Raw genomic sequence first — 25,788 nt, forward strand, 5'->3', positions numbered from 1 at the left:
TTACCTGTCGTCTTTAGCGTAGGTGTCGTCTCTGACAATCTTGTTGAGCAATGTAATAACGATGGATTGCATTAATCCGTATTAGAGCCCGACTGATATGGGATTTTTGAGACCGATACCGATTTTAGAGGGGGAAAATTCACCGATTTTTGAGCTGGAAAGAAAACAGACCTTTTCTATGTGGATTTTGCACCGATATGACTATGCAAAGGTACTCAGAAGGCTGCTTTCTTAAATATTTTTATCAAAGAATATTTGTCATTATTATTATTATTATAATACATTGTCAACAAATTCTAGAAATGAACACTGAGAAAATAAAGAATAAATACAAATTCAATAAATAGCTAAATAAACGTCAGTACTGTATGTTTAGTATCAGTCAAATGCTGACCATTAAAATAAAGAATAAATTAAAATAAAATAAATAGCTAAATAAACATCAGGGGCCGGTTGCACCAGCTATACGTATGTTACAACTTAGCCTAGTTGTGGCGTAAATAGGCACTAAGTCACAATTTATGCTCTTCTAAATATTTGAGTGTTGCACCGTTAAATTTAGGTAGGACATAACCCTACGTATAAACTAAATATATAAGGCAGCCTCCGACCAGGAGTAACTGATAGAATGAAAAAGCAGACTCATTTAATGACATCATTGAACTCATGTTTTGGTTGACAGGCATCAGTCCTTTTGACATATATGATGGTGTTGGCATTTACACTCATTTACATTTACGAGAGAGGGAAAAAAAAAAACGTTACCTTCAGAATGAAACCGATCTAACGGTGCCGTTTTTAGGGTGCGTCGCCCGGTGTCAAGTTTCAACACATTCAAAATATATATATATATAGGATATTAAAATTAATAAATTCTATTTTTCCAGCCTGTTGTATTAGTATTTATCACCCCTCATTTATTTTAGATACAGTTCCTATATATAATTATTTACATAGGGCAAATATACTATTTATTAAATCTACGTTTATTACGTATCCTATTTTAATGTCTGGAAAACCAGACTTTTAAATATTACATTTTATAAATGCAACGACTGGAATTGTTCGGCTGAAGGGGGTACCAAACTGTGAATCCTGAATAAAACAGTTTGGTGAATACATGTTTACACGCTGACAAGTTATGAAAGTAGCTACATGGTTAGCTAGTTAGCTGTAAGCTCGTTGCCATGGAGCGCAAAAGATTGACTTTATTTACTTTCCAGCATTGTGTCTCACCAGCTAGGTAACAGCAAAGCATGAAATCAACACTCATCACACACAATCCACCACCACACCATTGTCTACTGAGCTGCAAAAAGATGCTCTGATGTTTTACCTTTCAATCTGCTACATTACTGGCAAACTATAGCTGGCTAACAGCAAACAGATGTGATAAACGTGAGTGACATGGTTGTCAGAGACAGGGTTAATGTTATATTAGTTATATAAAATGATGGGGTCATTTTTTATTAACATTCCAGTATGTATTTCACAAACTAGTTAGCAATTTAAGGAGAAGAGATCACTCAAATCCGCACCGTTTAACTCCGCCCTGTCTGCAGAACCACGTCAGTTCAGCTCTGTAAACAATGGAGTCGGAGCATGCTCTGCTGGACAAACTACGTAATGACACCAAATCTAAAGCATTGTTTTCTGCACTATATGTTCTGAAAAAACGTTTTCATATCGGCGCATATCGGTAAAATATACGACGATACCGATATATTGGTGAAAGGCTAATATACCGATATTTTCAGACCGAAAGCTGTATACAAACACACTGTGACATGCCATGTTTGTTTATGTTTGAGGTAGTCACGTGAAACTACCACGTAGACAGTAACCAGTTACGTCACCGTTCGGCTCTCAGGTCAATGGAAAAGCGCAGCCGGTTTACGATAGGCTCCAGTTTGCCCTGGCCACGGTGGAGCACAGGCTCGGCATGTGAACCATTCCAATTTTGGTTGAAAAGGGCTATCTGAGCAGCATAGGCTTTGAGAGCACACGTCCAGTTTTGTCGGCAAAGGAAATCCCCATGCAAGTGGAGTTCATGACATTTAACAGTATTATTAGACCATAGAACTATGGTCAGTTATTAAGCTGGACTATGGCTCATTAAGCCAATAATTTTCATTTATCTTCACAAAAAGTTTTTTTTTTTTTGGATTTATGTATCTTTTGATTTTACTTGAATTTTACGTGAATTTATCATTAATCTCCGGTCTCCCCTGACATGCTCTGGCGCCCCACTGGGAAGGTGCGCCTCTCCGTTTGAAAACTGTGGTAATAGACAGTACAAACATAATTAACTTATTTTCTTATTTTCATAATTTATTTTTAGTTTATATAGTTCATTTAATCAACTTTTTCTTCTTCTGTGAAACAAAAAGAATATATTTAGAGGAATCTCCAAGCTGTTCTTTTCCATATGATGAAAGCATAATTGTGAGCACAGGCTGTAAAGCTCCAACAAAAAATTTCCATATGACTGGTGTGCTGTATTCCAAGTCTTCCGTAGCCATACAATAGCTTTGTGCGAGGAAAAATAACAAATTTAAGTTCACTAAAAATTTTGGCTTCTCTTGTAGCTTTAAAATCTAATTTGCATACACATTTTCAAACCTGACACTTCAGATGTCATACCAGATTTTAAGGCTGAATGATTAACTGCAATAAAATTGAAATTGTGATTATGACCTGATGCGATTTTCAAACCGTGAGGGCCGCAATTTAATTAAATAAATAAATAGTCTCAACGCGCTGCCCGCTGTGCTGAGCCTACATGCATGGCTGTTTTGTGTGTAATGTGTAGTGCTTTCTTAAATGCATGTAAATGGGATTAGTGTATTACACTTGTGTTTTAGAGTGGTTCTGTGCTCCATACACACAAATTCTGTCTATCTGCTGCCCTGAGTGACAGATGTGCTCTGCGTTTGGCTGTTGTCAACTCAACTACAAACAACTTCTGTCCCTTCAGTTTTCAAAGTAAAAGCTTCTGCCGAAATAAAGGCTTGAGGGTTTAACTGGACTGCATAGTAAGTTAAGAAATGTATTAAAGAAATAAATTACTATTGAATAATAATGATTATTATACAATAATAAATTTCTATAATAATTTCGTAACTTATTATTATTGCAGTTGACTGGGTTTAAAAAAAAATAATGAAAAGTTTTTTTTTTTTTTTACATAGCAGACAGATGCAATGTGATTGTGATGATTTTTTCCCCTCTCTGTTTCCACTGTCTTATTTAGTTTGGTTCTTTTTAGAGGACTCAAATACTTGTAATTGGATTAAATTACAATTTACAATTAAATAACAATTTGAAGATATTCATAATCGGACTACAGTTACTTTTTTAGATTACATGATTACATACAGTGCATCCGGAAAGTATTCACAGCGCTTCACTTTTTCCACATTTTGTTATGTTACAGCCTTATTCCAAAATGGATTAAATTCATACAAATTCATCAAAATTCTACAAACAATACCCCATAATGACAACGTGAAAGAAGTTTTTTTAAATCTTTGCAAATTTATAAAAAAAAGAAAAAGAAAAAACACATGTATGTAAGTATTTACAGCCTTTGCTCAATACTTTGTTGAAGCACCTTTGGCACCAATTACAGCCTCAAGTCTTTTTGAGTATGATGCTACAAGCTTGGCACACCTATTTTTGGGCAATTTCTCCCATTCTTCTTTGCAGGACCTCTCAAGCTCCATCAGGTTGGATGTTGAGCGTCGGTGCACAGCCATTTTCAGATCTCTCCAGAGATGTTCAATCGGGTTCAAGTCTGGGCTCTGGCTGGGACATTCAAGGACATTCACAGAGTTGTCCCGGAGCCACTCCTTTGTTATCTTGGCTGTGTGCTTAGGGTCGTTGTCCTGTTGGAAGATGAACCTTCGCCCCAGTCTGAGGTCCAGAGCGCTCTGGAGCAGGTTTTCATCAAGGATGTCTCTGTACATTGCTGCATTCATATTTCCCTCGATCCTGACTAGTCTCCCAGTTCCTGCTGCTGAAAAACATCCCCACAGCATGATGCTGCCACCACCATGCTTCACTGTAGGGATGGTATTGGCCAGGTGATGAGCAGTGCCTGGTTTCCTCCAGACATGACGCTTGCCATTCAGGCCAAAGAGTTCAATCTTTGTTTCTCATGGTCTGAGAGTCCTTCAGGTGCCTTTTGGCAAACTCCAGGTGGGCTGTCATGAGCCTTTTACTGAGGAGTGACTTCCGTCTGGGCACTCTACCATACAGGCCTGATTGGTGGAGTGCTGCAGAGATGGTTGTTCTTCTGGAAGGTTCTCCTCTCTCCACAGAGAGATGCTGGAGCTCTGTCAGAGTGACCATCGGGTTCTTGGTCACCTCCCTGACTAAGGCCCTTCTCCCCCGATCGCTCAGTTTGGCCAGGCAGCCAGCTCTAGGAAGAGTCCTGGTGGTTCCAAACTTCTTCCATTTACGGATGATGGAGGCCACTGTGCTCATTGGGACCTTCAATGCTGCAGAAATTTTTCTGTACCCTTCCCCAGATCTGTGCCTCGATACAACTCTGTCTCGGAGGTCTACAGACAATTCCTTGGACTTCATGGCTTGGTTTGTGCTCTGACATGCACTGTTAACTGTGGGACCTTATATAGACAGGTGTGTGCCTTTCCAAATCATGTTCAATCAACTGAATTTACCACAGGTGGACTCCAATCAAGTTGTAGAAACATCTCAAGGATGATCAGTGGAAACAGGATGCACCTGAGCTCAATTTTGAGTGTCATGGCAAAGGCTGTGAATACTTATGTACATGTGATTTTTTTTTAGTTTTTTATTTGTAATAAATTTGCAAAGATTTCAAACAAACTTCTTTCACATTGTCATTATGGGGTATTGTTTGTAGAATTTTGAGGAAAATAATGAATTTAATCCATTTTGGAATAAGGCTGTAACATAACAAAATGTGGAAAAAGTGAAGCGCTGTGAATACTTTCTGGATGCACTGTATTAACAAGGCAACGCAGTAAATTGTTAATAATTTATTGATCATCCTAATCATTCTCTTTTTTCAATCTTTTGCCTTTTTCATTCTAAATCAGCATACCGATTATATGTTCAGTAAGTCTTTGAGTGTTTTGGAAGAGAGGGGGAGGTGGAGTGTTCTGTGTATTGCACTCAGAACTGATACTCACTACTAGCCAGCCAGGTGAAGATGGAGCGGTCTCTGCATTTAACCACTGGCTCTATAGAGATAATTTTATTTTTAAGAATAAAATTACACCAATTGTATATGTAACAAGACCTTTAGCTCCAGGGAATGAGGAAGCAGGAGATGGCGATTCCAACACAGACGTTCACTTAACCAACGGGATATAAATAAATCAAAGGTGGAAACAAATCAGGGCAGCTTTCAGTATTACGGCAAACACACAAACAGCTTGTCAGCTAGTCTCTCTTTCTCTTTCTTCTGCCGCTGTCTCCTCTCCTTAAAAGCCACCATCACTCCTCACTGTAACACAAAAAATGGTGTTAAGTACAGGTGGAAATCAATCACCACTCATCTCACCCGGCCTCACTCCCCACAGCACGGCACCTGGCCACGCCCCCGCCTCCACAGTATAATTTCATTTTTAAGAATGAAATTACACCAATGGTGTGCAGCTCACACATTGAACTTATTTGCTTCAAAGGATCTAGTGGATGCCATCTCTAAGTGTCCTGCCTGCAGTGTACACAATAGTTCAACTGCAAAATGTGGAGCAATATGAAACAATGCCCATTGCTCTACTGTTGCTGCTGATGCAGTGGAGTCCACTGCATGAAACTTGACATAAAACTTAAAAATAAAATTTAATTGTTCCTTGTGTGACTCTGTGGAACTCCGCTGTTTTAAAATATTCTGCTCTTTTAGAATATTCTTGCTGTTCAAAAGATAATATCTTGCTCCTCAGCTTTGGAACAGGTGATGGACTATCAGTAAGCAGTAAGGGTTAAAAGTGTTTCAGTGTTTTTAGAGGAAAGCTTTGACCTAGCAATGTCGTTGCTGTTGATTTTATGTCATTAATGTTCATAATGTTGCTGTTGTTTTATGCACTTAAACTTGATGTCTCAGTGTTTTGAATGATAAACTTTGGCCATGCACTGTCATTGCTGTTAGATTTCATGTTTATTTCATTCATGTAATGTTTAATGCATTTTTTTAAAATGTCATAATGAGATCTTTTTGTGAGGCTCTTTTTGTTAGTAATAAAGACTAGAATACATTTTCTTCCTCTTTATACTTTTATGTTAATATGATTATCCTACTCAAATGCATGTGACACAAAATAAAAATGGAATTAAATTGAAAGTAATCCAAATGTAAACTGATTAGATTACCCCAAAATGTGATCTGTGAGATTTTATTACTAATTTCATTTTTTTGTCATGTAATTTGTAATCCGTACCTGATGACAATTCACAAGTAATCCGCCCAGCACTGGTCAGCAGTAAATCATGGGCAAAACATGGCCATTAATTTTGGTTAAAAGGAATCACACATTTTTTGCTTTATGTATATCATATCACAGTTCAAATCGCAATCACAATTTTTTTCTAATCGGAATTCGTTTTGGTTTTTTTTTTGTCCAAATTGTTCAACCCTACCAGGTTTGATGTCAGTGAAACCAAATACCATTGGTTCTTGCATGTCTCGCAACCTAACTGTTAACACAGCAAAGTTTAAATATGTGGGAATGAAGCTTGAGAGTTTCAGCGGAGGAAAAGAAAGAAAGTCATATGGGTTTGGAACAGTTGAATAAATTATTACAGGATTTGATTACAGAATTTTCTTTTTTGGGTGAACTGTTCCTTTAAAACAAACATTTAACAAGGAGGAGAGAAGTACAGCAGTAGTACATTTCTTGAGAGATTGTGGTATCTCTCTTTATGTGGAATAGTTCTGTCTTTCTATCTTCTGCCTGAAGTTTGAATACATCTGTCCAGTTGCCTTATTTCACTTCAGATGTGTGAATTTTAAGTTTGTTACGGATTCACACCCAGTCATGAATGATACAGTTTTCAATGGTTCCTCCCTGGGTGGGTCACTAATGGCTGTAAATGTTTATTTTTATATGTTTCTTATGTTTCTTTGTTGTGTAAAAACAGCTTTCCTGTAAGAGCTTGTTATGAAGTGTTAAAGCGATTGAGGCACATTATCTCTGTTTATTATTGGGCAAGGCAGGTGATGTTTTTAACAAAGGCTTTACAGTCTCAAAATGATGATGTGTGTGTAATCATTGGTAAGAGTAAAGCTTGCGATGGCAAAATAACCTCTGCTTTAGCAGTTGTTTTGACAAGTTTGTGTCTGTTGTTAACTATTATATCATGTCTACCTTCCAAACTAGGTCTATCACACAGTGTCTCAAAATGGGATATGGTTATTTGCATGTTTACCTCTAGGTCAGGTCAACACTGAGCTCATCTGAATGTTTCCAAAAAAAGCTGAAATAGCCCCAACTACTTCTGTGAGTTTACAAGTTCAGTAGATGCTCAAATAGATTGTCAGGGCATATTTCACCCAAAAATCAAAAGAAAGAATCAAGAAATAGCCTAATAATTTGTTTAAAGAAAATGAAGCTTTTTAAAAAGATAAATGATTCTTTTTGTTTTGCATTATGAAAAAAAAAATATTCTCATTAATGTAATACAAAAACTAATGACATTATTTAAATTACTAAGTAGCCTATTTTTACATCATAGTAGTAGGCTATTTGTTGCACTGACATTAATTTATGCTTATTTAATTGATAAATTTTAATTTTTTTTTTTTTTATGTAATCCAGTAAAAACTACTATATTGCACTGAGAATTTAATGAAAATCACCATTGAGAACAATGAGAATTACATAAACAGTCAAAAGTTTTCAGGCATTCAGACACATTACGATAATTAGATTTTGAGGGAAAAATTTGCTTAATTTTCATGAACATAATTTCACAATGAAAAAAAATACAATGTACTATGTTTAGTTTTTATGCACAATATCGTTTCTTTAAATAATTTCTATAATTTCTTTCTTTGGATTTTGGGGTAAAATGTGACCTGAACCTGTTTTTGCAAAATTTTTCAATTTAAATAATAAAGATGCTGACAAGCATCGGTGTACTACTGTTTTTGTGAAAGTCTAATTCTTCTGACAGTGATAAACAAGCCAAAGGGCAAAAGGCCAAGAAAAATAATCCTTCAAAGCTCTGGGATTTAGACCTTGGCCAAGAAAAATATATCATGGAATTCAGAAGTTTTGCACCTACTCAATCATGATCTCTTCTTTTGTGGCACTGATTTAGAGGGTGAACTATGCCCTCCGTGATCACTGTGCATAGAAACTTACTCGCATATGTGGAAATCAGAATATGCAAATTCCTAAATATATCAGCTAGAGTTAGATGGATATACAGTGCATTCAGAAAGTATTCAGACCTCTTCAGGCCTTATGCAAAAATGCTTTAAATTATTTTATTTTTTTTTCACATTAGTCTACACTCCATACCCCATAATGACAAAGCAAAAAACTGATTTTTGATAACTTTGCAAATTTATTAAAAAGAAAAAGCTGAAATATCACATTGACATAAGTATTCAGACCCTTTGCTATAACACTTGAAATTTAGCTCAGGTGCATCTCATTTCTCTGGATCATCTTTGAGATGTTTCTACACTTTGATTGGAGTCCACCTGTGGAAAATTCAATTGATTGGACATGATTTGGAAAGGCACATACCTGTCTATATAAGGTCTCACAGCTGAAAATGCATTTCAGATCAAAAACTAAGCCATCAGGTCATAGGAACTACCTGCAGAGCTCAGAGACAGGATTGTGTCAAGGCTACAAATATTTTTTGGCAGCATTGAAGGTTCCCAAGAGCACAGTGGCCTCCATAATTCTTAAATGGAAGAAGTTTGGAACAACCAGGACTCCTAGAGCTGGCCGCCTGGCCAAACTGAGCAATTGGGGGAAAAGGGCATTTGTAAGAGAGGTGACCAAGAACCCGATGGTCACTCTGGTTGAGCTCCAGAGATCATGTGTGGAGATGGGAAAAACTTGCAGAAGGACAACCATCACTGCAATACTCCACCGATCTGGGCTTTACGGCAGAATGGCCAGACGGAAGTCTCTCATCAGTGCAACACACATGAAAGCCTGCTTGGAATTTGCAAAAAAGCACCTAAAGGACTCTCAGACAGTGAGAAACAAGATTCTCTGGTCTGATGTAACGAAGATTGAACTGTTTGGCCTCAATTCCAAGTGTCATGTCTGGAGGAAACCAGGCACCGCTCATCACCTGCACAATACCATCCCAGCAGTGAAGCATGGTGGTGGTAGCTTCATGCTGTGGGGGTGTTTTTCAGCAGCAGGGACTGGGGGACTGGTCAGGGTTGAAGAAAAGCTGAATGCAGCAAAATACAGAGATATCCTTAATGAAAACCTGATCCAGAGCGCTCTGGACCTCAGACTGGGCAGAAGGTTCACATTCCAAAAGGACAATGACCCTAAGCACACAGCCAAGACAATGCAAGATTGGCTTAGGGACAACTGTGTGAATGTCCTTGAGTGGCCCAGCCAGAGCCCGGACTTCAACCCAACCGAACATCTCTGGAGAGACCTGAAAATGGCTGTCCACCAACGGTCCCCATCCAACCTGACAGAACTTCAGAGGATCTGCAGAGAAGAATGGCAGAAAATCCCCAAATGGAGTGTAGATTGATGTGAAAAAAAATATATATTATTTAAAGCATTGTAGCATAAGGCTGCAACATACATTTTTTATAATTCTATGAATTGATTTTAAAAAGTATCTGCTGATTAATCGGTTACCTGCCTTTTCCACCACCTTATGGTATCAGCAAAATCCACTATCGGTTAGAGTTGCACGATCCTGGATGAACTGAAAATCACGATATTTTGGCTTAGAATAAAGATGACGATTCTTTTATGATTTTGAAGAAAAAAAATATTTCAGTGATTTACAATACCTGAGCATTTGATGTTGTGTTGCACTGGTAAATAAATAAGCTAATATGTAAAAAAAAAAAAAAAAACACTTATTAAATTGAAACAATGGAGCCTTCACTGTTTCTTTTGTAAACATTGCTTCAAGCTTTTAAAGTAATTATTCAAGACTCAGTAATTAAATAGAGATCAGAGTAACAGTGCTTTAAGTTTTCAGTAACAGTAGCGATTAAATATTTAAATATATATATATATATATATAGATAGATAGATAGATAGATATAATTAAATAAATATATAATGTTAAACATTAATAATCTAATGCAAAATAAAACTACTTAAACTACTGACAATCTTTACTGTGTGATTATTAGTTATACTGTACATTAATACTACTTTGATGCAGTTAGAATGTCTGAATGCCTATAACAGAGAGCAGCAGGTATATTAGGCTGCATTTACACATCATACAGATCCAATATTTTGAAATATAAGATTTGTGTCCCGTCTGCTGATATACTGTATTAACAGCTGTGTTTACATTAATATCCTGTCAAGCATTTTGACAAAAAAAAAGAATTTGGCTGTTCACACAGCTGCATTCATCACAGGACATGATCACACAGGTAGACATACGCATATGGGTGATTGAAAGTAGCCAGCTGAAATCAAACAGTGTGTGGCTACCGAATTGAGTCAGAGCTTGTTATTGCCGGTATTTTTCAGCATCGGTAGCAATTAAAGTTTTTTAACTGAGCATCGATTTTGTGGCACCCTTAGCCAGTCGTTGTGGCACCCTGCAGTTTGGGAACCACTGCGCTAGACTAACGTCTTTCGCCATTGCGTTTCCTAGTTTATTCAACAGCTTGTGCGGAAGTGCTGTTTTTAGATGCCATATCAAGTTAACATCACTTTAAAAACGTGTCTCGAATTTTTTTTTGACTGTCTTATTAAGGCATGCCATGGGAACGGTAACATACATAGCTGAATCGATGTCATTTAGGAATTAGATCACGTGGGTGTCTGAATAAAGATTGCAATCTTTTATTTTTTATTTATAAAATTTGGAATTTCCCAATTTGGAATGCCCAATGCGCTCTAAGTCCTCATGGTGGCGTAGTGACTCGCCTCAATCTGGGTGGTGGAGGATGACCGTATCCGACACCATATCATATCAATATTGCGATTCTTTATAGGCCTACTTAGTCTAGTGTGATTCAAAACTAGGATGTATTGTGGTCCTTTACTCACTTCTTTCGCATTCATCTTCATTGGACTCCAAATACTCTTGCTGACTAACTGTATAGACTGTATAGACATCCTTTAAGTAGGCCACAAGTTCAGTGATTACATTGCAGACTGGTTCGAGTGATTCACTTAAGATCTTAGAATTAAGATGATACTGTAATGGATTAGTATGTGCTCAGGTGTTCCATGGTGTCATGTAGCACTGCATTTTGGGTTGACTTAGTCATTTTTAAGGGTAAAAAAAAACTTTGCAAAGTATTAAGTGTACCATTTTATTATTCTCCTTAAAAGAGTAGAGGGAGTGAGGGGTATGCAGTATGTCTGTCTTTCATTTAAACAAAAAGTATTTTTCTGTAGTGAAACTTTCAATGTCAGGTAAAATATTAACAACACCTCTTGAACTGATTCAGTTCTGTGCTCTTTATTCCACAGGTATGAGTAAGAATCCCCTCCTGACTGTGAGAGCAGTGCTGGAGCTGGACTCATAAACAGGTAATGAATGGAAGGAGCAGGTAGCTAAATCTAAAACCCATGTGATTGTTGACAGATGGTGCTTGTTTGTTTTCCTGCATAATCTAACTCAGAAGTGGTATGTTTTTACTGGAGTTCTACAAATGTAATGCCTGCAGAAAGCTTAGCTATTGCCTCTGCACCACAAAATCCCAAAGGCACCATACTGAACACCTGTGTCTGCTCAGACCGTGTAATCATCTAGTTTTCCTTCGTTTTACAAGTAGGTGAATGTAATATTTCTGGCAGAGGGTCTTTTAAATGCCATTGAGTAAACTGAAACATGGCAGTAATGACAGCCTATAGCCTTAAACTGTTCACTTGCTCTCTCTGTGAAGCCGATTTTAAGTCAGATGAAAAGAGAAACTCTCAGAAGATATTGAAACACAGCTATGCTCTTAACCTGTAAGTCAAGATGGCTTTGTATGATACTCTGTGTAGCCCACTTCAGTGTAGCCATTGCTCAAAAACCTATGTGAGTCACACTTACTGCAGTGGTAAAACAACCTAACAATCTGGCCTCAGTCTCACGGGACATTCTTAAGGAGTGAGGTAAGACTGACCCAGGAAACCTCCCAGCATTTCATTCTGTGGATTATTTCTCTTTATGGGAAAATACTGTCACCACTCCTTATAGTGTAGATCCCTGTAAAAAAAACCAAAAAAACAATTCATCCGAAGCAGACAAAGCATTGATTAAATTCAGAGTAATGTGTCTACATAGTGCAGCCTTGGATGTTATATAGTAATAATAATTCAGAGGTAAAAGAAGATTTTTTTTCAGACAGACAAAGAGAGACCGAGAGAGAGAGCAATAGAGAGGTAGGTAGTTAAGAAGGCAGGTTTTATTTTTGCTGTGTGATTTGAAATGGAAATGTCTTTCCTTAGTATTTTGCATTAAAAACCTTGAAATATAAGAGAATTATAAAATTGTAATTTTCAGACTTAGAAAAGTACCTGTGTAATGCTTAAGACAGTCCCATTGAAAAACAGTGCATGAGCTGCCATTAAATCAGGTAGTGAAAGAATTTGGTCAATGCCCTTAATAGACTAAGATATGTCTTTTTCAGATAATGATGCAATTTTATTGAAACATGTGAACCCTTTCCCATAAATCATAAATCATGGATGACAACTTTGATAAAGCACATGTGCAGTTCTGTTCCTCAACTGCTTTGAGTTTTCCTCTTACAGTCTTAATCGCAGGTTTACAGGACAGTTTACCCAACGTTCACTTTATTTGTTGGGCTGGAACACTTGTGTTAAATATTGGGAAAATAGATCATGTAAAAACAGTGGCAGCTCAAAGACCAAGCTTTTTCTTTTAATGAAAGACTGGGCAAATAAATCATAGATGCCTGTGTCTTGCAACCATTTGTTAAAAAAATCCAGGTGTTTTCATTAAGACCTGTCTAGACCTCAAACCATGCTTTTATCGAAGTTGGTCCAGAGGCTTCTGCACTGTGTGGCTGTGTAATATTGCGCAATTAATACATGATGGGAGTGAGTTTGAGTGAAAACACAACCATCTGGATAGAGTCTATGACTACTTCTGTTATGTTTGATTGAGTCAAGTACGAGCAGCCCACAGTGATGTGCTTGAGGCATGTCTCCATGTGGCCCCATGGGTTTTGTGGGAGAGCAATGGTAATATATTTCCTTGAAACACATTTGGCAAATTACATAGTTTTTCCACTAATGGTTTTATGCAACCATTGCTATGGCCAGTTAGCATTGTTTTTGTTGCAGGGAAAATTACCCATGCCCAAATGCAAACATTCATTTGTCTGAATGTTTTGTCCATTCCTCCATTATTGCATTCATCACTGTTATTTTTTTAATCGGTCAAGAGAGTTATAGGGGCTGTCAGACTGTACAGACCATGCACGTCATGCATGGCTCTGCTTCATTTCTCCTTTCTAAATCACAGTAAACTCCAGAGCGAATACATAGTCTTCTGAGAGACTCAACTTCAAATTCTCTCTGCCAGAACCTGCAGAGTGACCTGCTCTTCCATCTTAGTCCAGTCTCACTTTCTGAGTCTGATTCTCATGTTAGGTAGACTCTACAATAAGGAGACCCAGGCCAGTGTGATTGTTATGCCTTACAAAATATCATTTGATTTTATGTTTTGAACATTGTTATTCCCCTGAAAAGGGTTTGTTCACCCAAAAAAGATTTTTCTCTCATCATTTACTCACCCTCATGCCATCCCAGATGTGTATGACTTTCTTCTGCTGAACAGATAGAAAAAGATTTTTAGAAGAATATTTCAGCTCTGTATGTCCACACAGTGCAAGTGAATAGGTGCCAAAATTTTGAAGCTCCAAAATCCACATAAGGGCAACATAAAAGCTCTCCAGATGACTCTGGTGTTTGAAATCTGACTCTGGTCGACTCAAACGACTCTGGTAGTTGACTCTGATTTTATTAAAATTGCAAGATTTATTTGTTGATAGTCTTGGACGCATCAGTAAGGATAGGTTAAAAACAGTGCTGGGTGGATTACTTGTGAATTGTAATCAGGTACTGATTACAAATTACATGACAAAAAAATGCAATCAGTGATGGAATCTCGTAGATAAAATTTTGGGGTAATCTAATCCGATTACTTTCAACCAAATTCTGCATGGTTTAATAAGTAGTGCTTATGTCCAAAAATTCAGATAAATGATTGCAAATTTAAAAATATGAAGGAAATTTTCATGTTTTGCCCCGTGATGCTGATAGAGGTCTAGGCCCTCCATCAATGACAGACTCAGATGTGTTTGAGTTTAACAGGCATTTCTTTTTGGAGTTTCTTAAATTATGGACAGGCTCCCGGGGCACTTTGGCACAAATGTGATCATGCAATTTTGCCATTTTACAAACACTATCCACGTGTAGTAAGAGATCTGTCCAGTTATATTTGTGAATCAGCATCACAAAAATGTCTCAAAGTTATCACTACACCAAAAGTGCATTCATATACATTTTTGAAGTAGACTACAAAAGCAATTTAAGAAACTTAAAGTAACTTTGTGGCATTAATCCAGTTGAATATGAAATGGTGGGTATTTGGGCATTTTGATGAGTTTGATGGACAAAACCCTTCCAAAGACATTGTGGCATGGAGTGATAATTCAGATAATAATTTAAAAAATGTGTTTGAGTTGGTTAGATTTTTTGATGTTAAGTAAAAAAAAAAAAAAAACATGCAAACATTCCTCTTTGGAAGGCAGAGTTTACATTGCACAGTGATGTTTTTGCCTGTGTCTCCATAAAAATGAAATTATCTCTATAGATCCAGCGGTTAAATGCTGAGGTAGACCGCTCCATCTTCACCTGACTGGCTAGTAGCAAGTAACAGTTCTTAGTGCAATACACATAATACAACACAAGATATAAATTTAAGTATACTTCTCAGAAGCAGTGAGTGTCACCATTCTTGTATATACAATAGATTTTCTATTGCTAAACAACTGTTTACATTCCCACTGAGTCACAGGGGTGCACTGACTTTGCTCCCTAGAGAGTTTGTGTGAGAGCAAAAGGAGGGGGGGAGGGGTAGTGCGACTAGATTGTCTATGTGTGTGTGTGTGTGTTTGTGTGCATGCATGCATGCATATATATGTGTGTCAGCGTGTGTAAGACTAGAGAGATAGTGAGCGACTGGGCGCTTTTCAACCGAAATTGACATACATTTTACATATTATTCTGCTTATACCACAATTTATGACATTGTTCAGGGTTTTATCTCAAGACATTTTCTGGTTTTTGTCCCTAAAACGGTCTTGTGAGTGGAACTACTTTCTTCTGCCACAGATTCAGCGTCTTGCTTTGACACAGCCCAAAGCCTTCGTTGCTAGTTTGAAAACATCACTTTAGAACTAGCAACGAAGTTTTCAGGCTTTCACTGCTTTTAAGCACTTATTGGAGAAACAAGCTACTGTGTGTTTGTTTGTGTGTCTGTGTGTGTGTGTGTGTGTGTGTGTGTGTGTGTGTGTATTTTCCTGGTATCTACAATAATAAATGAAACAGAAAAGCCAGTGAACAAGTATCAGGATTTAATTGTTATATTTTTCTAATATCTACAGTTATAAATAATGAAAAAGCCTGTGAACAAGTATCAATATTTCTTTTTTTTGTTGGATTTTTCTATTATCTGCAGTTATAAATAACAAAAAAGCCAGTGAACAAGTAGGCCTGACAATATTTTTGTATTTTTTTATCAGTTCTGTTTGTATTTTATCGGCATGAAATGTAAAAGACTGTGAACAAATAGGATTTTAGGGTTTATTTTGTTCATTCCCAGTTCTATTTAATTATTCTGTTCATTCTATTTAATTTACATATTTCTTTATTTGATTTGGCAGTGCTTTATTTATTGAAAATAAATTGCACATATCCACAGATTCAGCTTCTTGTTTTTATACAGCCAGAGCCTCTGTTGCTAGTTCGAAAACGTCACTTTAGAACTAGCAACAGAGGATTGCGATGCTTGCACTGCTTTACTGGAGAACTTACTGAAGTAACAAGGTATTTGTGTATTTGTGCATTTGTTTGTGCCCATGAGCAAGTGAGTGAGTGAGCGAGAGAGAAACAGAGAGACAGTAGCGGATTTAGGCATGGGTAACCTGTGCAGTTGCCCAGGGCGGCATCTTGCGGGGGGGCGGCGGCATCTTGCGGGGGGCGGCACGAGGCACCCACACAGCCTGAGCTATGTCCCAAATGGTGCACAATACACAGTGTACTTACACTATGCCGAAAGTAAATTACATAACAGAAAATACTTTGTAAAACAGACCCCAGCCAACAGGCAGAATAAACACAAAGAACGCATAGATTCATTCACAGAACTGTCTTGAAGGTGTGTTCCTCCACAAAACAACTTCCAGCTGATATAAAGCCGTTCAGTGTCCTCGGACAGACAAACAATTGTTCAGTGAGCTGGCTGTTATGAGTGCAGCAGATGACGTAATCATTCTAATGTCCCTTAAAAATACTCCACAAAAACAAACTCCAGCCGCTAGGAGGAACCAGCACGAAAAGAAACAAAACAGGCATCCCAGTTCCTCGGATAATCAAGAGCCAAACTCACTCGGAGGCCGCATAAAAAAGTACATCATGACTTACTCAGCCTGTCAACTTTATAAAAGACATCCATTATGTGAGCATGTAGATATTTTGCGGTTATCCGTAGTGTTCATTCTCAGTCTGGCCGGGAACTTCAGTGTAAAAGCGGTCGTCCGTCAATGCAAAAGTTTCTTGAAGGAGTCATGCCACAAAACAGACAATCGAGTCACTGAACAGCGAGTCAGTCCACTAATATAAGAAACATCAAATGGCATACTCACTCCAATGTATTTATGAAGGAGAGTGCCTGTTTGGGACATGTAAATATGCTGCCATCCCTGGTGTCTATTCTCAGTTTGGCTGGAAACATCAGTTCGAAAGCGATCTTCCGTTGATGTAAGAGTTTCTTACATTCCTTGAACCGATCGCGTTTCTCTCTTGTCGAACTCGCAAAGTCCGGGAACAAGAAAATATTGTGACTCTTCCAAGAAAGTTCTCCTTTGCTCCTCGCCTGGAGCAACACGAGATCTTTATCAGATGATCTCAGAAATTTGGCCAGAATTGATCGGGGCCTGTCTCCCTCAGCAGATCTGCAAGCCAGGACTCTGTGAGCTCGCTCAATTTTTATGACCTGTTATGTCGAGTAGACTCGGGAAGAGCTCTTCCAGGAATTACACATTATCTCTGCCCTCTTCATGCTCAGGAATTCCAACAATTCGTATGTTATTCCTTCAGCTCATATTTTCGAAATATTTTAAGTTTTTCCAAAATGTGTTCCAAGTCTGTTTTGGACACGGGCGGATTAGCGGATAATTCCCTAGATAATCCAGATAATCGATTCGTTTCTCAACATCTGCGACTCGTGTGACCAACTCAGAGAATTTTGTTTCCATCACCGTAATCGATTGACGTATTACAGCGAGATCCTCCAAGTCAGCAACAACCTTCGTCAGCATCAGCGAGATGTTGGACAGTTGATGCTGAATATCTTCTCCCGACGCGCCATCCAAATCGAGTCCCTGGCTCGCAGCCCCGTCAGAGGCCTCAGCTTGAACACGTAAGTGTCTTTTAATGTCTCCAGAGTCTGAGGATTTTGACTTATTTGCCATGTTTACCTCAAAGTGCAAATATGTAACTGGGTGTATCGAATCTCACCGGATTATAACATGAAAATAATAAAAAAACTAACAAAGTGCGCAGAGCTAGTAGCTCACACATCTGCTTCTCGCATGGCATCATGTGTCCCCCTCTAGTGTATGAATTTTCAAAGTGTAGTATTATCTCAGATAATACTACACTTTACATGAATGAATGTGCTGTTTTTCAGCAGAGAGAAGTGACGTTTCAAACGCATGCAATGTGTTGCCACTAGCTTTAGCATGTTAGCCAAACATGGTCCAGCACTTATTTCTCAAACATTTGACATATTCACACACTATTGTTTTCAGGCCAGCATCACAGCCAGGTTACCTTGCCCCTTCCTCTATATGTAGGGCAAGCTGTGACCACTGAGAGTATGAAGTGTTCAACATTTCACACACTGTTATTTCGGTTGAAGAGGTACTCGTAGTACTCTTCTTATCATTGCATTTTTAGTGTGAACATACTATGTGCAATATTTTTGATTTGGTACACAGTTCTTGTAAGTTTAATGAAAAGTATAAATATATTTTTTTGTTTCACATATAAAATAAATTTTCTTTTTTTATGTAGAGGGGCAAGTGAAAATGTTGGAAATTTTGACTAGTAGGAAATAAATCCTTACTGTTCAGCCCTACATTTGAAGCTGGTCTTTTTAACCATGCTAGACTGTTACGGCACTGACTAAAGCTGATTGGCCTCTTCTACGTTTGACTTTGAGGTTTGAGAAGCACTTGGATTTACTGAGGGCAAACCACACTTCTCTCTTACAAAAGGCACTGTAAAATGAAGCCGTCTTCTCCAAGAGTGGGTTGTGACGTAAAGGAAGTGGAGCCACTGTGTCTCTGTCAGACAGCTGAGGATGGATGTGTGAAGCCCGTGCGCTCTCTCCTACATAGCACAGTCTCGGCTCTCCAGACCTGATCTGAGGATCACATGCACCAAGACAAAACTAATAATAGATTAAAAACACTTCACCTTTCATTAATAGTGAGGGGAGTGGCAGCGAAAAATACGTGGAGCTAGTGCAACACATTGGTCTGGCAGTTGTTAGTGTTCCCTTAACTGCTTCTCCTGGTGGCCCACGTGTTACACATAATTACCTAAGGCAGCATACCCTATTTTCAAGCTTAATACTACTAAACACTCTAAAGCACATGTTATTGTGAATTGGCAGCCAAATAGTCTCTTAAGCTGTTCAACCTGAAATGGATATATTTTGCGATGGTGGTCGAATAGTTAAAATTTACCAAAGGTTGCTTACTCTGTCTCAAGAATTAGTACAGGGAGATCATAATCCTACTCTATCATCACCCTTGAGCCTTTGACCAAGGCACTTAACCCCATGTTTTTCAGCAAAACATTCCCTGCAATTAACGTACTGTACATCACTTTGAAGAAAAAGATTCTGTAAAATACCAAGTAAACAAGTAACTAAATATGTGATTAGTATATAAGGTTGTTTTGAAATGCCCAAGTGAAGTTATCAACAGAGCCCAGAAGAATAAGTATTAAAGACCCCATGAAACACTTTACGAGCCCAGTTTACTTTTCCTGTGCTGACTTATTTTCTATTTCAACAGGAATTTTGGTCAGGAAATATTGAAGGGCCTTTTTTAAAATAGCTAATAGGCTTTTGTTATGTCACTGCCATGATTTGCTTCTTGCTAGAGCATTTGATTGCTGTGCAAGACAAACCTTCAATATTTTTGGTTATTTTTTTCCCAGAAAAGAAAGACTAAATGTTAGGGGTGTAACGATTCCCTCGTTATCTTGATGCATCAATTAGTTATCCTGCCTGTCTATATGCATTGATCTTGAAATATGATTTTTGAATCGAGACAATAATCGATTTAAAATGTATAAAATTGAATAAATCCCAATTCAATTGTACAATATTTTACAATTTATAAATATTTAATTAGTTACATGGATGATTTAATGAAGTTTGTTTTGGTAACATGCACGGCGTTGTTCTCTAGCTCTCCCCTCAGACGCGCGCTGCACACTTCTGTCGGCCTTCATGGGATCACGGCCACTATCAGTTCCTTCCGTAACCCTCATTGGAATATTTCAGAACAGCTTTCGAGCACCTCGGGTCTGATCTCTCCTCAGGATGGCCACTGACTATCACAAGAGCAATTGACAGTTCGTGCTCTTGTCTAGAGTGTCTTTAAGAGTTCCATTCTTTCAAAAACACTGTCTGTTAAGCCATTAACTGGTTAGGCAGCAAGTCAGCCAGAAAGCTGCCTACGTTTTCGATTGCAGCCAGTATTGCATGGCCACTACTAAGGATGCCATGGTGTGAGTTTTTGACGGCTAGATTACCATCTGTGAAAAAATTGCGGTTAACCAGTTTTACTATTATTTGCTAATGTTCTTTTTATGCAACAGCACTGAGGCAAAAATGTCATATCATATCACAATTTAATATGTTAGTGGGAGTATTTCTTATGGTTAAATGGATGCTAAGCGCAGCCCTACAATAGGAAAACGGATAAATAAATAAAAATAAATAGGAGGTATTTAATAAGAGATGCTCCAACAACCTCTTATGCGCATCCCGAGCTCAGCGATGTGCTTCAATGTTCCTAGAGTGCTTTGAGGTGCTTCAAAAGTGCATAAATGTAATATTATTGTAGGTGTGCAATAGGGTTGCGCGGTATACCGGTACTAAAGAAATATCACAACACCAAAAAATTTTTAACGGTACGATATCATCTTGTTGTTAATTTCGGTACCATATTAAAGTATGCTGCCATTAGCAAAATGTATTGTAATATGAGAGTTTTGAGATGAAATCAAAGACTATTTGAAAATAATAAAAAAAAGTCTCGATATGGCCAAGTGTGATAATTTTTTGTTATTAACTATTTTTTATTGATTCCATATACAAATTTAAACAAACAACACAAGAATACACGGAATCAATTTTTAACAATTATATGTCTCCCGAATCTTAAATTGAATTAGGCGCACCCTTGCATCTCTGCAGACTTGACATTTTTTTAAATCTTACCCCATTCTCCATCTTCCAGTACTAAATTCAAGTCTCTCTCTCATAACTTCTTAAGAGATCCCATCCCCTAAACTCTGAATTTGCCAGGAATAGTACACTGAAGCCTCGTGACCCTTTCCAAAAGCAGCAAGCACCATCTCAAGAGTGTCTGCCGCTTTAGGGGGCTGTGTACTACACCCAAAGGTGGTCCAAAGTAGATGGCGCAGCTGTAAGTACTTGAAGAATTGAGATCTGGGAATCCCAAACCGCTGTATAATATTTTCAAAAGATCTCAATGCTCCATTTTCATACAGGTCACCCAGTGTAGCAACTCCCTTCTCAATCCATTCTGTCCAGCAGAAAGAGGACTTGTTAATGCACAGTTTAGGGTTTAACCAAATACTTGCGGCAATGTTCAGGTAAATGTCCGAATTGAACACGTGGGAAAACTTTGTCGACACTAAATGCATGTGCGAGATAATGGGATGTGTCTTTACTTCTCCGGGCAGCTTGGTAGAAAGACTTTGCAATGGCAAGATAGGGTCAAGGACCTCCTGTTCAATAAAGAGCCAGGGAGAGGCTCTCTCATGTGGAAGTGACCAATGCGCCAAATGTCTGAGACCAAAAGCATAATAGTAAAACAAAATCTTGGAGAGACCTAACCCACCTTTGTCAGTTGGCCTGTGTTACTTGTTAAAATGCATCCGAGGACGTTTACCCTTCCAAATAAAAGATTTAGCTATACTATCAAATTGTTTAAAATAAAAGGGGAACTTCAATGGGGAGAGACTGTAGTAGGTAGTTGAATTTTGGAATACAATTCATTTTTATAACATTATCCTTTCCAGTCATAGATAAATGTAGTGAAGCCCACCTGTCCACATTGTTCGAAAACCTTTTTATTAAAGGGTCATAATTCCCACAAATTTGCTGTGAATAAAATACCCAAATACTTAATGCCCTGTTTGGACCACTGAAAGGCACACGGCTGAAAAGCCGTTACTGGGCAGTATGCTGTCAGAGCCAAAGCTTCGGATTTAGACCAATTAACTCTGTATCCCTAGAACTTAGAAAAGGAATTAATAATTCTGTAGAGGCAAGGCATAGGTCTAGTAGGGTCGGAAATTAATAATAAAATATCATCTGCATAAAGCAAAAGCTTATGCGCCATACCTCCCGCCACCACCCCTGGAAAATCATCTTCCCTTATTATCATGGCTGCTAATGTTTCCAGGGCAAAACAGAACAATAATGGGGAAAGAGGGCAACCTTGCCGGGTGCCCCTCTCCAGAGTAAAATAATCTGAAATTAATCCATTTGTTTGTACCGCTGCTACCAAGTGTCTATTAAGTAACTTAATCCATCCAATAAAAGTATTCCCGAATCCGTATATTTCCAAAATCTTAAAAAGATAATCCCATTCTACCATATCAAACGCCTTTTCGGCATCAAGTGAGATGGCAGCAACCGGAGTCTGATCATTTGCCACTGACCACATGATATTGATGAAACACCTGATGTTATCAGAAGAGCTGCGGCCCCGAATAAACCCCACCTGATCTCTATGTATAAGAGATGTCATAACTTTACTCAGTCCGTTAGCCAGAATTTCTGACAATATTTTAACATTTAGCTGGATCAGGGAAATTGGATGGTAACTCTTACACTTGCTTGGATCTTTGTCCTTTTTAAGTATCGAGTTAGTATCAATACCGAGGTACCAGGGCTGGTATCGTTCCGAAGCCAAAATTTTAGTATTGGAGCAACCCTAGTGTGCAACATGTAGTTCACGGCATCCAACAGTTTTTCTTCTGCAACAGTTTATTAAAGCAATCCTCTGTCTGTCAGGCACCCCACTATAAAGAATCCGCTACAGACTTCATAAAAATACATTTTATTTAATCTGTCTACAACACCTCGCAAATAAACCTGTGGACTATGCATATTAACAGGAACATTACTTTCAGCAGGCAATTTAAAGTCTGATAATGATTAAAATTGAAATGCATTGCTGAATGCTGTGGATCTGTACACAAGCAATGCTTTAAATAATGTGGCTAATTTAAGACTCAAATTCTCAAAGTTTACCACGCTGATAGTAACTAAACTCAAATGCACAGCGCACTGTCAGCACGCTTAAACATTACAATTTTTTTTTTTTCCATTTTAAAATTAATTTCATAAAATTAATTCATTACTTCAAAAGCACCACAGCAAAAAATATTACACTTTTTTTTGTGGAAAATCCTGTCCCATTTGTAGGATGTGTATCTTATATGACTTCTGTCAGCATGTTTTCATCCGTCGTCCTCAGTAAATCTCAGTCATTCAAATGCTTCCAAAAAGCCGATTTAAGTCGCTTTTTTGATAGATGAGTGTGGTAGATCAAATTCCTCTGTTATATTTTGGAGTTGGTGTGTAGCCCCAGTTTCATGTTCAGTTCATGGTCAGTCTATAACCATATTAACAGCTCCACTACCCACCCAGGCACAAGAGTATTTCACATTTAGGTTTACAAACTCTTATGAAAAACGTTAAATAATAATGCAAATAATATATATGAGGCCTTGATGAAACTGAATGTAGTCATATGATGTTACTTTAATGCTATAATATTTAGATAGTTTTACTGATTCAGGGTTCCCATGGTCATTGAAAACCTGGAAATATCAGGGAATTTTAAAATTGTGTTTTCCAGACCTGGAAAAGTAATGCAAATTAATAATAAAAAAATAAAATAAAAAATATTGCTATTTTTATAGTATATTAGGAATATGGAATACTTTTGTAGTTATGTGTGGCTCTAAAATATTTTATCACCACATAGCACTCTGTTGTATTCCAAGAAGCCTGTATATAAATGTATTTCACTAACATTCAAACTACTTTTAGTGCAATAAATTATCTTAAGTATTTTGTATTTCTTTTTCTTCCCTAAAACACATTAGGGGGAGTATTTAAAGAATACTGTAAATTAATTTTAAAAAGTGCAGAATGAAATTGTTAATCGAATCAAATCAAATTTCATTGTGAATCGAATCGTTCTGTGAATTTGCAAAAAAAATTTTTTTAATTGAATCGAATACCTATGAATCGTGAGTCTAATTGATTCGTTTTCAACCCAATGGTTCACCCCTAGTAAACTTAAATCTGCTGAAAGTTAGTTGTTAACTTTGTTAACTTTTGTTAACTAAAATTACACTGGCATACAGAAGGCCAGATTTTAGATTTGACTCTATGTTTAAAGCGGGAATAGTTCACCCAAAAATGAAAATTCTGTTACCATTTACTCGCCCTCATGTTGTTTCAAACTTGTATGACTTTGTCTTCTGTGGAACACAAAAGATGTTAGACAGTATATTAGTCTCGGTCTCCATTTACTTTAAATGTTTTTTTTTTTTTGTTGTTTTTTTCATACAATGTAAGTGAATGGTGACTATTGTCATTCTGCCTAACATCCCCCTTTGTGTTCCATTAAAGAAAGAATGTCATTTGAATTTGGAACAATATGAGGGTAAGTAAATTAAGACAGAAATTTAGTGTGAACTGTCTCTTTAAATTGTTTTTTTGTTCTTCACATGCAGTGCAAAGTGTTAATAAGTTGGTATAAAGAAGTTCTGCACTATCTTGTCAAAATTAGAGTACTGTTGGGCTCACATTTCTGCAGTGTCGGGTCTCATAATAAAACCTAACACCGGCTCCACTTTCCAGCCACTATGTGAGAGCCTTGTAGCCACATATGCTGCCATTTAGATTATTCTTTTCCTTACCTCATTAGGACCCTCAGCACACAGCAACTAATGCCTCCTACACACTACACGACTTTCAAAGACTGGTATTGTTCATATTACACAACTGTCTGTCTTGTCATGAAAGTCATAGGGTTTTCAGATTACACGAGGAATCGTCGACAGGGGTGAACACATTGCAAAACATTTCACTATTGACGAATCCCCGACTCTGCCTGGATTCCAAATTACGTTTCACAACAGAGTACACGCGAGAAGTGATACGAGATACGAAAACAAATGCATGATCATATGTTATGCATTTCAGAATATGATGTGTATGTTTTTAATTGCCTTCACATAATGTGTAAAGGCATCATATATTTTATTGGTTACAATATGAAAAAGTACCTCCTACTGAAAAATCTGCCTATTTGCTTACCTGGCTGTCCAAGAGAATTGGCAGTTTCTCTCCAAATCTTCTCTTTGTCCACCCGGTTGTGGTACAGTTCAGAGGAAAGATCAAATAGGCACTGGTGCTCCTGGCAATGTTCCACTAATTTTACCTCCATTTCTTTGGTCCAATGAGACTTTCTTGATACCGCAGCCATGCTAGTTGATGTTCTATTGCAGGTACATCAGGACTCCTCCCACTGAAACTTCCCGTGCCCCGTTTCTTGTTCACTCTTTGGCTGTAGTTCAACACTGCAGTTGTATTCAGTCAAAACACATTTCACATTGCGCGATTTGGAATCGCAGACAGGTCCAGATATTTAACATGCTAGATATCTCGCTGACATCGGCGACGCATCGGCACTTCTCTCAGATCGCGTCTTTGATAATTTATACACTGCGTTTGTCGCTCACGGGAGCGAGCTTTGATTTGCCTATGATTTTGGGCTTTTGTTGGTGATCTCCACAAAACTGTCGGCAAGTGAAAATCGGGCCTAAAATCGTGTAGTGTAAACTCGGCATAAGAGGAACCCACCCAGTTCCATATTTAAAAATCATCAGTCGGCATATCTGCAGCATGACCTTAGACTGACAGATAGTTGTTTTATTGCAGCTTCTGTTTTGTGAGGAAGAGGACAGAAAAGGGATAATTCACCCAAAAACTTTAATTCTCTCA

The 25,788-nt window shown here is 37.8% G+C and overlaps 1 protein-coding gene across 1 annotated transcript in view; it reads left to right on the forward strand.

The window, feature by feature from the left end:
- Nucleotides 1-25,788, forward strand: part of LOC127441515 (serine/threonine-protein phosphatase 2A regulatory subunit B'' subunit alpha-like) — a 152,200-nt gene that overhangs the window by 23,612 nt on the left and 102,800 nt on the right. Inside the window, exon 2 of the mRNA XM_051699037.1 lies at nucleotides 11,661-11,720. The gene's annotated coding sequence lies outside the window, so the exon portion shown is untranslated. The remainder of the gene's footprint in view (nucleotides 1-11,660; nucleotides 11,721-25,788) is intronic.

The sequence above is a fragment of the Myxocyprinus asiaticus genome, chromosome 5 (assembly GCF_019703515.2).
Source record: "Myxocyprinus asiaticus isolate MX2 ecotype Aquarium Trade chromosome 5, UBuf_Myxa_2, whole genome shotgun sequence".
Taxonomy (NCBI): Eukaryota; Metazoa; Chordata; class Actinopteri; order Cypriniformes; family Catostomidae; genus Myxocyprinus; species Myxocyprinus asiaticus.